Here is a 12,200-nt window from a genome sequence, read left to right as displayed (position 1 = left end):
TTTATTGATGCATCAGTGTTCTTTTGATTTTGAATTGACATTTGCAAGAACTGTTGCATCATGTCCTCAAGCTTTGAGGTTCTGTCAGTTAGAGAGGGATGTTGGTAAGTTTGTTGATGTAGGGGCCTATTGGAAGGTCCTGCTTGGCCCATGTTTTGGTGAGGTTTCCATCCTTGATTATAGTTCCCTGCTCGGCCTTAATTGCCCATATAACTAACTTCCTCTTGAGACGTGCTTGGCATAGCACATTGCCCATTGGTATGGTTTCCTCCACATAACTCACAACTTTGCACTTGTTGGAGTTGAGCTATAGAGGCATTTTGAACCTCTTGAGGAAGTTGTGACAATTTCTTCATCAGGGTCTCCAACTTCTGAGTCATAATCTTGTTTTGAGCCAATAGAGCATCTTGAGATTGAAGCTCTAGAATACCCTTCTTTTGAGAATGGGCTCTTTCAGTATAAGCTTCATTATCATTAGCTGCCATGTTCTCTATTAACTCATACGCTTCCTCTAGCGTCTTCCACTTGATACTCCCACCGGCCGAGGCATCCAACATAAGCTTTGACTGGAATTTAAGCCCTGCCAAGAAAAGAGTGAGCTGTGTAGGTTCATCAAACCCATGAATGGGAGTCTTTCTGAGCAGTCCCTTGAACCTGTCCCATGCTTGCCCCAAGGACTCATCCACGTCTTGCTGGAAAGTAGAGATTTCTTGTTTGCCTTTGTTGATCTTGGATTGAGGGAAATACTTGCTCAAGAATTTGGCAACCACATCCTCCAAGCTAGTGAGACTGTTTTCAGGGAAGGAATTTAGCCAGACTTTGGCATTTCCTGCCAGAGAGAAAGGGAATAGACTCAGTCGAATGGCTTCATCAGGCACTTGATGGATTTTCACTGTATTGCATATCTCTAAGAAGGTGGCCAAATGCGTATATGGATTCTCATGAGCCAATCCATTAAACTGATTACTTTGCACCAAGTGGATTAGAGCTGGCTTCATCTCCATATTAGTAGCATTCACCGTTGGTCGAGTAATACTGTTGAAATTAATGGTCCCTGTGAACGCAGCATAATCTTCCAGAGTGCGTCTTGCACGACCTCTACCATCACCATTAGGGTTTTCGGCCATTTCTTCTTCAGGAAAAGAATTGAGATTCTGAGAAGTAGACAAAAAAGTGTCTTAAGCAGAAGAGTGATGGGCGACTTGTTGTGCTTGAGCCCGCCTTCTCCTTGTGGCACTATTGTTTTTGCGGGCGGTTTTCTCTATTTCAGTATCGGCAAGGAGTGATTCTGAAGATGCAGTCCTCCTTGTACGGACCCTACCCTGCATAAACTATAAAGCAACAACAAAAGCAACCTCGAACTACAAGTTAGCCCAAAATTAATGTGCGTATATAAGTAAACAAAAACAGTAAATATGAACAAAAGAATTTAGTCTAAATAAGTCAAAAATCACACAAAAGTCTAGTATTAGACACGGGTCCTCGGCAACGACGCCAAAAACTTGTTAAGACTTTGGCAAGTGTACCAAGTCGCGCAAGTAGTAACCTGTAAGATCGGGATATCGTTTCCCAAGAGACTCGTGTATACTAATTAATTGCGTAATTAGTGACTAATTTAAACTAATGAATAAATCCATATTTTGACTTTCAATGTATGAAATTAAACTTTGCATAAATAATTAAAATTGAACTTTGGAAGTTAAAGGCACTTAGTGAATGAAAAAGATTAGAAATGATACGACTTGATATTGCCGGGGTTAGAATTCACCAACTATGCTCTCATGCAACTACAATTTAACATCCTCTTCATTAATATGCTAATGCCAACCCACAATATTACTCAAACCCTAATTCTTTAATCGATTGAGCCTAAATTTCCTTATTAAAAGTCAATTCCTTGAACTCTTAATAAGGAAATTTGCTTTATGCACAAAGGTTTAAGACAACCAATGGGTCAAGCCCCATTCCTAGGTACAAGCTCCATTGAGTTTTCTTATTCCAAATCTAGGTTTCAAAAGATATTTCCACACCCAATGAACCAAAAATCATGCAATAGATGGCTAAATCAACGCAAGCTTTAAGTGAAGAAATAAGAAGACTAGCAATTAATGAAAGAGTCATATATATAATCAAAACATTTGCATTTACACAAGAGTTTCGTGGCTACATCTAACCCCAACAAAAATGGGTTTAGCTCTCCATTGCCATGGAGAGCTCAAGCTTAAAAATGGAAGAAAAGGAAGAGAAAGAGATACAAAGAGGAAGATGGAGTTGTTCCCACGAGCCCTAGCACTCCTCCAAGCTCTCCAAATGTGTTCTTCGTGCCTCCAAAATGCCAAAGATCCCTTTCCCCTCGCGAAAAGAGAAGAAAAAGAGCCAACTTGCCACATCAGCGAACACTGGCGCCTGGCGGAAGGGTCTCACCGCCAGGCGCTACCCAAAAAAGTAGTGGCAAATCTTCCCGCTACCGCCCAGCGGTGACCAAGTGCCGCTAGGCGATGGCGGCCTGTTGCGCCTGGCGCTGTCTCTGTGTCGCCGGGCGCTTCTTGTTGATATTTTTGCTCTTCTCCTTGCTATTCCGGGTCACTCATTTGTCTGGACTTTTGGAGCAATGCTTTCAATCTACAAAAAGGACACAAAAAATGGGGATTAGTGGTATATTTAGATCAATGTAACCCACAATGTATTTATTTACAAAAGTAAGGTAAAATTGAGGATTAAGTAGGTCAAAAGCTTTGGAAGAGATGATTTTGCTAATGAAATATAGCTTGGATAATGGTAAAAATTAACATTATCAACAGGCCGACCTCATCGCACCACCACGCAAGATGACCACTCCTCCCAACACGGACATGACTAAATATTGCCGCTATCACCGAAACCACGGTCACACCACCGAGGAATGCAAAGCACTCCAAAACAAGATTGAAGAGTTGGTTCGTGCTGGCCACTTCCGCCGCTTCATCCGTAGAGACAACCACCCTCCCCGATCCGATCACCCTCCTCGTTCTGACCACCGACGCCCTCCCCGCGATTCTCGCCACGACAAACGTCCAAGCAAACCCACTAACCGCAACCCCCAACCCGCTCGCACTGATATCACCCCGACCGACCCCCCACTGCGCGGCACTATCAACACCATCTCTGGTGGCTTCGCTAGTGGCGGATCCACTTCATCTGCCAGAAAGAGACACCTCCGCCATATACAATCCATCAACCATATCACTCACTCCCACCACACACGCCGCATGCTCCCCATAACCTTCACTGACGATAACTTCCATGGCCTAGATCACCAACAAGATGACCCCATGTTCATCACGGTTGAGTTGGAAAACTATGCCGTTAAGAAAGTCCTCATTGACCAAGGCAGTTCTGTCGACATCCTCCACTAGGCAACGTATCAGAAACTTCAGCTCCCCACCACCGCCATGGTTCCATACGATGAACCCATATATGGATTCTCAGGGGAAAAGGTCTCCACCCGTGGCTACATCGACCTCCATACCGTTTTTCGCAATGGCCCTCAAACCAAGACAATCCCTATTTGTTTCCTCGTCGTTGACGCGTCCACATCCTATAATGTCCTCCTCGGCCTAGCATCCCTCGCCTAGCATCCTTCAACACTCTTGGCGCAGTCGTATTCACACCTCATCTGGCCATGAAATTTCCATCCCCATCCAGCGACATCCTTACCATCCACAACGACCAGCGGCTCGCACGCGAATGCTACATGGTCAGCCTACGCCCACAACTTCCCATCCTTCAAACCAACCATATTGAACGACCACCCGGCTCTGACATAGCCTTATCTAGAGATGATCTGGACCCCAGAGTAGGCCGGGATGCCCGCTTCGAGCCAGTCGAAGACACCACACCATTGGAACTCCCTAACAAACACGCCATCAAACTTGGCACTGGCTTACAACCCGAACAGCGCGCCATCCTTACACCCACCCTCATTAGCAACACAGACCTCTTTGCCTGGTCAGCCGCCGACTTACTCGGCGTTAACCCTCAAGTCGCATCTCACAAACTCTTCATTTATAAAGAGGTCAGATATATCTCCCAGAAAAACCGTAAACTTGGTGAAGAACGCCGATTAGTGGCCAAGGCTGAAGCCGACAAGTTACTTAATGCAGGAGTCATCGAAGAGGCCCACTAAACCACCTAGCTTTCCAATGTGGTTTTGGTCAAGAAAGCTAACGAAAGGTGGCGCATGTGCGTCGATTACACGAATCTCAATAAAGCCTGTCCTAAGGACGCCTACCCCTTACCCAACATTGACCGGCTAGTTGACGGTGCAGCCGGTAACAAAGTTCTCAGTTTTCTTGATGCATACTCTGGTTACAACCAGATTCCCATGGCCATATCCGACATGAACAAAACCGCCTTCATTAGAGACGATGCCAACTACTTCTACAATGTCATGCCATTTGGCCTAAAAAATGTAGGAGCAACGTATCAACGGCTGATGGATAAGGTCTTCAGCCACATAATGGGTAAATGTGTCGAGATATACGTCAACGATATGGTCGTCAAATCTCCGAGTCATCAATAGCACGCTCAAGACTTATCCATTGTCTTCTCCGCATTACGACAATATAACCTCTGCCTCAACCCCGAAAAGTGCATATTTGGCGTCAATCATGGTAAATTCCTCGGTTTCATGCTTACACAACGCGGCATAGAGGCTAACCCCGAGAAATGTAATGCCATCATCGAAATGCGAAGCCCTAGTAGTGTCAAAGAAGTGCAACGCCTCATTGGCTGACTAACCGCCATCTCTCGCTTCCTCCCCAAATTGGCCGAACAAACCCAACCCATTATTCAAGTACTAAAGAAATCAACCAAGTTCTCGTGGAACGATGAATGTGAACAAATTTTTCAAAAACTAAAAAACACCCTCACTTCACCACCCATCCTCCATAAGCCGGACACTCATCAGCCCCTACTCGTTTACATCACCGCTACCGATCACACCGTAAGCGTTGCGCTGGTTCAGGAGGTCAATGGCACTCAACACCCTGTATACTTCATCAGCCGAGCTTTGCAGGATCCTGAAACCAGATACCAGATAATGGAGAAATTAGCCATATCCCTAGTACACGCAGCGCGACGCCTACGCCCCTACTTTCAAAACCACAACATCATCGTCAAAACTGACTACCCCATCCAGAAGATACTTTAGAAACCGGACCTTGTGGGTCGCATGTCGTCTTGGGCCGTCGAATTATCCAAGTTTAACATCCATTACAAACCCCATGGTCCCATCAAAGCTCAATGCCTCCTAGACTTTGTCAATGATCTCCAGCGAACCCCTAAAGAGGATCAGTGGACATTTTACGTAGATGGTTCTTCAAACCCAAAAGGGACAGGTGCCGACATCCAACAACCAAGCCGAATACGAAGCCATCCTCGTCGGCCTATCCCTCGCCCGCGAAGTCGGTGTCAAATCGCTCACATGCAAAACCGATTCCAAACTTACAGTGGGCCATCTAAATGATGAATTCCAGATCAAAGACCCTACCCTCTTACAATACTATCACCTGGTCCGGAAAGTCATCTAATCCGCTTTTGAACAAGTCTACATCCAACACATCCCCAGATCTGAAAACGTCAGAGCCGACATATTGTCCAAACTAGCTAGCACTAAGCTAAAAAGTCGCCACTGATCACTCTTACAACAAACGCTATCCGCCCATTCCATAACAAACACTTGTCATACCCTAACCCAACACCAAGCCAACAATTGGACAACTCCCTACATCCAATACCTCCAAACCGGTAATCCCCCACCTGACGCTAACAAGAGTTGGCTAACTAAAGTCGCCAGGTACACGATGATAGGCGATGACCTGTACAAACGAGGATACGGTCAACCACTTCTCAAATGCGTCACTACAGAACAAGCTCAGTACATCATTAAAGAATTACATGAAGGCATATGCGGCTATCATTTCGGCGCACGCACCATGCCTACAAGAATCCTTCGCGCCGGTTACTTCTGGCCAACCATGGAGGCCAATTGCCACGCTTTTGTCAAAAGATCCATACCCTGCCAGAAACATGACAACCTCATTCATCAAAAACAAGAACAGCTCCATTCTATACTATCCCTATGGCCCTTCGCAAAGTGGGGAATGGACATTCTCGACCCTTTTTCCTCGGGAAAAGGCCAAGTAAAATTTTTGATAGTAGCCGTCGACTACTTCACCAAGTGGATAGAAGCCAAACCATTAGCCACCATTACAGCCCAACAAGTCCAACATTTCGTCTGGAAGGATATTATATGCCGATATGACGTCCCACATACAATCATCACCGACAATGACCGACAGTTTATAGACAAAGAATTCGCTAAATTCTATACCGGCCTAGGCATCAAACATGTAACCAGCTCTGTTGAACATCCACAGACCAATGGACAGGCCGAGGCAGCAAACAAGGTTATACTAGTAGAACTGCGTAAATGGTTGGACAACGCCAAGGGCCGATGGCCAAAAGAATTAGTGGAAGTGCTATGGGCCTACAGGTGTAGCCCTCAATCAGCAACAAATGAATCTTCGTTCAGCCTAGTATACAGCGCAGATGCCATGATACCAGTTGAAATATGCGAACCATCTATACGCCGAGAACTATACGACCCAGTCCAAAATCATTAAAACATGAGCACCCACCTCGACCTCCTACTCGAGTTAAGAGGAAAAGCCTAGATACGTAACTTAGCTGCCAAACAAAGAGCGGCCAGAAAATATAATGTGAACCTATGCCCAAGATCGTTCGCGAAGGGAGACTTAGTTTGGAGAATGGCCAAGAGTGCAAGAAAGAAGGATGGCAAGTTCTCTGCCAATTGGGACGGCCCGTAACGAATACATGAAGATGCTGGAAGAGGAGCGTATAAGCTTGAACAATTATTTGGAGAAAAGATACCCAATACATGGAATGTGTCCCATCTCAAGTTTTATTTCAGTTAAAGACATGTATTGTACCGAATACTTGTAACCCTGGGTGTACTCTTTTTCCTCACCTGGTCTTTTTTCCCTAAGGAGGGTTTTGGTCAGGGAGTTTTAATGAGGCACCCCAAATTTCATGAATAAAACAAAGGGTTCTTAACCTCATGTCTACTCCCCTAACTTAATGTTTAATTCGCTTTTAGTTCCCCACCCTTACCACAAGTAAGGGGCCTGGGTCGAACACCCCTAACTTAATGTCTAATTCTCCTTTAGTTCCCCACCCTTACCACATATAAGCGGCCAGGGTCGAACACCCCTAACTTAATGTTTAATTCGCCTTTAGTTCCCCATCCTTACTACAAGTAAGCGGCCTGCGTCGAACACCCTTAACTTAATGTTTAATTCGCTTTTAGTTTCCCACCCTTACCATAAGTAAGCGGCCTGGGTCGAACACCTCTAACTTAATGTTTAATTCGCTTTTAGTTCCCCACACTTACCACAAGTAAGCGGCCTGGGTCGAACACCCCTAACTTAATGTCTAATTCTCCTTTAGTTCCCCACCCTTACCACATATAAGCGGCCAGGGTCGAACACCCCTAACTTAATGTTTAATTCGCCTTTAGTTCCCCATCCTTACTACAAGTAAGCGGCCTGCGTCGAACACCCTTAACTTAATGTTTAATTCGCTTTTAGTTCCCCACCCTTACCATAAGTAAGCGGCCTGGGTCGAACACCTCTAACTTAATGTTTAATTCGCTTTTAGTTCCCCACCCTTACCACAAGTAAGCGACCTGGGTCGAACACCCTTAACTTAATGTTTAATTCGCCTTTAGTTCCCCACCCTTACCACAAGTAAGCGACCTGGGTCGAACACCCCTAACTTAATGTTTGATTCGCTTTTAGTTCCCCACACTTACCACAAGTAAGCGGCCTGGGTCGAACACCCCTAACTTAATGTTTAATTCGCTTTTAGTTCCCCACCCTTACCACAAGTAAGCGGCCTGAATCGAACACCTCTCACTTAATGTTTAATTCACTTTTAGTCCCCCACCCTTACTATAAGTAAACGGCCTGGGTCGAACACCTTTCTCAAATTAACACGGACTATAACCAAATACGGTCTACATCACAACTCATTCACGAAAACATCATTCCACACACTATTATAACACATCATATCGACATCGCGCAACAACAAACATACCAAGAATAACCATCACATTAACAATAAAGTAGATAGTGTACGGATTAATACAAACTTAGAATCGAAATCAAATTGACAGCATTCAAACACCAATCCTAAGCCACCCCCTATTTGGCATCTTTCGCTTCCACTGCATCATTAGGATTTGCATCTACCTTCTTAACCTCTGCCACCTTCCCTGCATCCTCCCCAGGATTGGATTCTACCTCATCCACGAGCACACCGTCAACCACATCTTTATTTACATCAAATCTAACATCCCCAGCATCCACATCCTTGTAAAAGAAAGCCGCTTGCCGCAACCCCTTCTAAACTCCATTTATATGTTCCTGGATAACATAACTCTTCAAATCATCAAGCTTCACCTCCAGACCGTCATGTTTCTCCTTCATCTCGTCATAATCCGCCTCCAAATCAACAATACCCTTCAATTTCTCCTCCGAGTCCAAGCAGCGCACTCTCCACGTTGCCAGCTTTTTCCTCTCTTCTAGCCATTCTTCCCTTTCCTTCTTCCAGGCCTCCTTCTCCTCGGCATGTTTGTCAACCTTCTCTTGCAACTCTTCCAGCTTTTCCTGATTCCCTTCCTTCAACCCCCCTGGTACAAGGACCCAACCTCGCGACCCAATAGTAGCGCCTTACTACCAAATTCCACCATAGTCCTCACCAGATGGTCAGGATCCATGTTACCGATTGAATTAATTAGCGTCTTCGGCATATTAATTTTAATATCTCGTCGCACAACCGTCTCTAGCAGCTCAATCAGCCCAACTTCAGGCCCTTTTGTGCCATTAGACGACCCCACCCCTAACAGAGCAGCCCAGACCTTCTTCACATCTTTGCCCCTACCAGGCCTAGCTGGCAGCTCGACCTTTCTTTTTGTCCCACCATGTACGTGAACATCCACCAGCGACTCTTGCAAGTTAGGAAGCTCAGTGTTCCCAGTAACCCTAGCTCTAGCTGCTTTCTCCTTTCGTAGTGTTTGGAACAGAGTCAAGTTCTTCTTTCCCATCTGCGCCATATGACCTGTAAACAACAACACACATCCATCAGACCACTCAAACATAATATAATACTCAAATATACAAAAAGATACCTTGAATATCAATAATCGGATGAACCGAATTATAAACCCTAACTAAGCCCTTAGTGGGCATCTTATCGCTAAAAAGCATCACCGCATCCACCACCTCCCGGTCAGCCACAGACAACTCCTCCCTCGCCATCCTCTTATATCTCCAAGGGTTGTCGGTCCAACAAAAGGGAAATTTAGTACTCCCATCATTGGTATAAAAATGTGAGCGTCCAACTTGCTTTACCACCACTTTAAAGAACCCATCTTTGAAGTGTTTGAAAGACTGAGTAAAAGCATCCAGTCTGTTAATTCCAGGCCGGCTTATAAGCGACAACAATGTGGTCGGACTTCTTGGCCTCGTATAAAAAAAGTAGAGGAACGCCCGCGGAGTAGGTTGCAAGTACAAAGCCATACACAACAACCGAAACACCTACAAGTATGCCAAGCTGTTTGCGTGCAGTTGAGTGGGAGCAACATTCAACAAACGCATCACTCCCATGGTGAACTCGTCAAACGACAACCAAATGTGCAATTGTGAAAAGTGACACATGTACATGTAAAAGAACTCCTCGACAACTTCATCTTGGCCGTGGCAGACACATTCTACTGCAGTTACCCTCTTTGGCACCACTATATCCCTTCGAGCACCTTTCTCAAAGATAGGGGTACAGTTCAACCACGACTTCAGTAATCGCGACCATGTCCTCGCTTTTATAGCTCTTCTCCTATTAGTATGTATCATGTTTCTTTTTGTAGCCATCCTTTGTCCAATGGGTCTGGCATGCTACCGGTCTTTAAGTATCATATGTACGGTGTTATTCAGGTTCCGCCATTACTATTTAAGTTCATGTAGGTGTTTCCGGTTAGGGTGTCGTCAGTGTTTGCAGGAGTAGGGATCTATATTTCCTTTCTTCCTCGTGCTAGCTAGTTTGGAGAGAGCATTTGCCCTAACGTTGTCTCCCTTGGGTACATGCTCTACGAGTATTGTCGCAACCAAAAAAAATAGCGATGGGATGGCGACCAAAAATCATTAATTTTTAGAAATATAAATTTTAGAAGGAGTTGCCACCATAGTTTTAGGAAACAATGGAAAGCTAAAAATAAATGGTTTGCAAAACCGAATCAGGTCTAGGAGTCGGTTACATGTGGGGAAGGTATTAACACCTCACACGTTTGTCCTAAGACGGTTTCCCTTTAATTAAGTGTACAAAGCTAATAAAATTTTCAAATATTTGTTTTTCCCAAAAAACCAAATAAAACATGCAAATATTAATAAAGAAAAGATTTTTTAAATTTCATTTGGGTCCAATAAAGTGTTTGACCTGGCTACTACGTATTCTCATTTAAAATAAAAAATCAGGGTTACGTAGTTTTTTTAGAAAAACAAATTATTAAAGAAAACTTTGATTTGATTAATATTTTTAAATTTTAAATTTTAAATTTTAGTATATTTTTTTATATATTTATCATGTGAATCCTAGACTCAACATGATGAAAAATTATCATCAAACATGTGTAAGATTAGATATGATGATTAATTTTAATTATAAAAATATTTAATATTTAAGTAAGTCTCAAACTTAACATGATAATTAGTTTTATTTAAAATCAAATTTCTTATGAAAGCTTAGATTTTATTATCAAGTAAGTCCAAGACTTAACATGATAAAAAAAATTTATTTACGAGTTAAATATTTAATTATCAACTAAGATTTAACATGATAATTAAATTTATTTAAATGTAAAATGAAAATTATAATTATCAAATAAGTCTGAGACTTAATATGATATTTAATAATTTTTAATATTAAAGAAAATATAATTTTGATATAAAAGAGAGGTATTAATCTATGAGGAAAAATATAAAGCTCAAACAAACATGAAATGGATGTGTTAATATAAAAAACAGAGGTGCATGTTGCATCTGCCTCTAACTGATGCTGGAGTGGAAATACTAAAATAATAGTTGCATCTGCCTCTAACTATGCATGAAAACTAGGGGTGCGCGAAGCAAATGGCCTATCAAAAGTAATTAGTATGCAAAGAATAAAAAGGTACATGAAGAACAATGAATGGTCCAAATTTACGTTTCTGATGGTTCCTCCTTTGAAAAATAAAATCTGTGTTTCTCTACATGATTCCGCAACATTGCTTATGTTTCTGTTTGGCTTAATTTTCACTATGCCGGTAAGAATGGACTTGAAAAATCTATGATGATCATGTTTCATTGCAATTATAGATTCGAATAAAGAAACATATTAATAGAATAGTGAGTATATGATGAAGAAATAGAAACCTCCATTGTAGTGTTTCGATTGTTCCTTCCCTTCTGGTGCCCTTGCTTCTTGTTCCGATCCACTTTTTCTTCAATTTCTCTTGATCTCCTATGTTTCCTTCTGATCGAGTATCCCTCGAACAAAAGACATCTTCTGACTTCCTCGTTTTCCTCTTGCTTTCCAAAAGATCCTCCCTCAAATCATCTTTGTTCGGTATATTCTATAGCCTTTTGAAGCCAATGGACCATACCTTTCTGTTATGTCAATCACAACATTTAATAAGTGCATGTGTGGGTTGGAAAGAATGTTCCAGAATGATCTAAATGAATGACCATGTGGGTGACTTAAGTGTGTTATGAGTGAGTGGCAAACTAATATAAGGGTGTGTTCGTTTGAGGGAGAGTGTGAAGATGATATGTATGAATTTGAATGGATGAATTTGTGTGTTTTTTAGTGAATTTAGAGGGTAAAGTGAATGGATTTGAACATAAGTTTTATGAAAGTTAGAGAGAGATTTCATTGATGTGATAGATAAAGTGAATTGATGTTTAGAGATTTCATTTATGCAAAAGAACTTTTGTTGTGCAGTTTTAGTTGCTAAAGCTTATGCCTTTATCCATTTAGTAAAATAACTTATCGCTGCTATTAAAAATTTTACTTGACCTTTTTTAGTAGGAACAATCCAAGTATAT

General features: G+C 42.6%; 1 long non-coding RNA gene across 1 annotated transcript; it reads right to left on the bottom strand.

Annotated features, from left to right (window-relative positions):
- Positions 1–1,983: 1,983 nt before the first annotated feature.
- LOC114164639 (uncharacterized) lies at positions 1,984–11,844 on the bottom strand. The gene is made up of 3 exons (XR_014993600.1): positions 11,529–11,844; positions 2,808–9,183; positions 1,984–2,622 (listed from the first exon to the last, which is right to left on the bottom strand). It is a non-coding gene; the product is annotated as an uncharacterized LOC114164639 (long non-coding RNA).
- Positions 11,845–12,200: the final 356 nt, after the last annotated feature.

This window comes from Vigna unguiculata, chromosome 1, assembly GCF_037176805.1.
Source record: "Vigna unguiculata cultivar grain cowpea cultivar isolate G323 ecotype 2 chromosome 1, ASM3717680v1, whole genome shotgun sequence".
NCBI lineage: Eukaryota > Viridiplantae > Streptophyta > Magnoliopsida > Fabales > Fabaceae > Vigna > Vigna unguiculata.
This window is presented reverse-complemented; position numbering and strand designations above follow the sequence as displayed.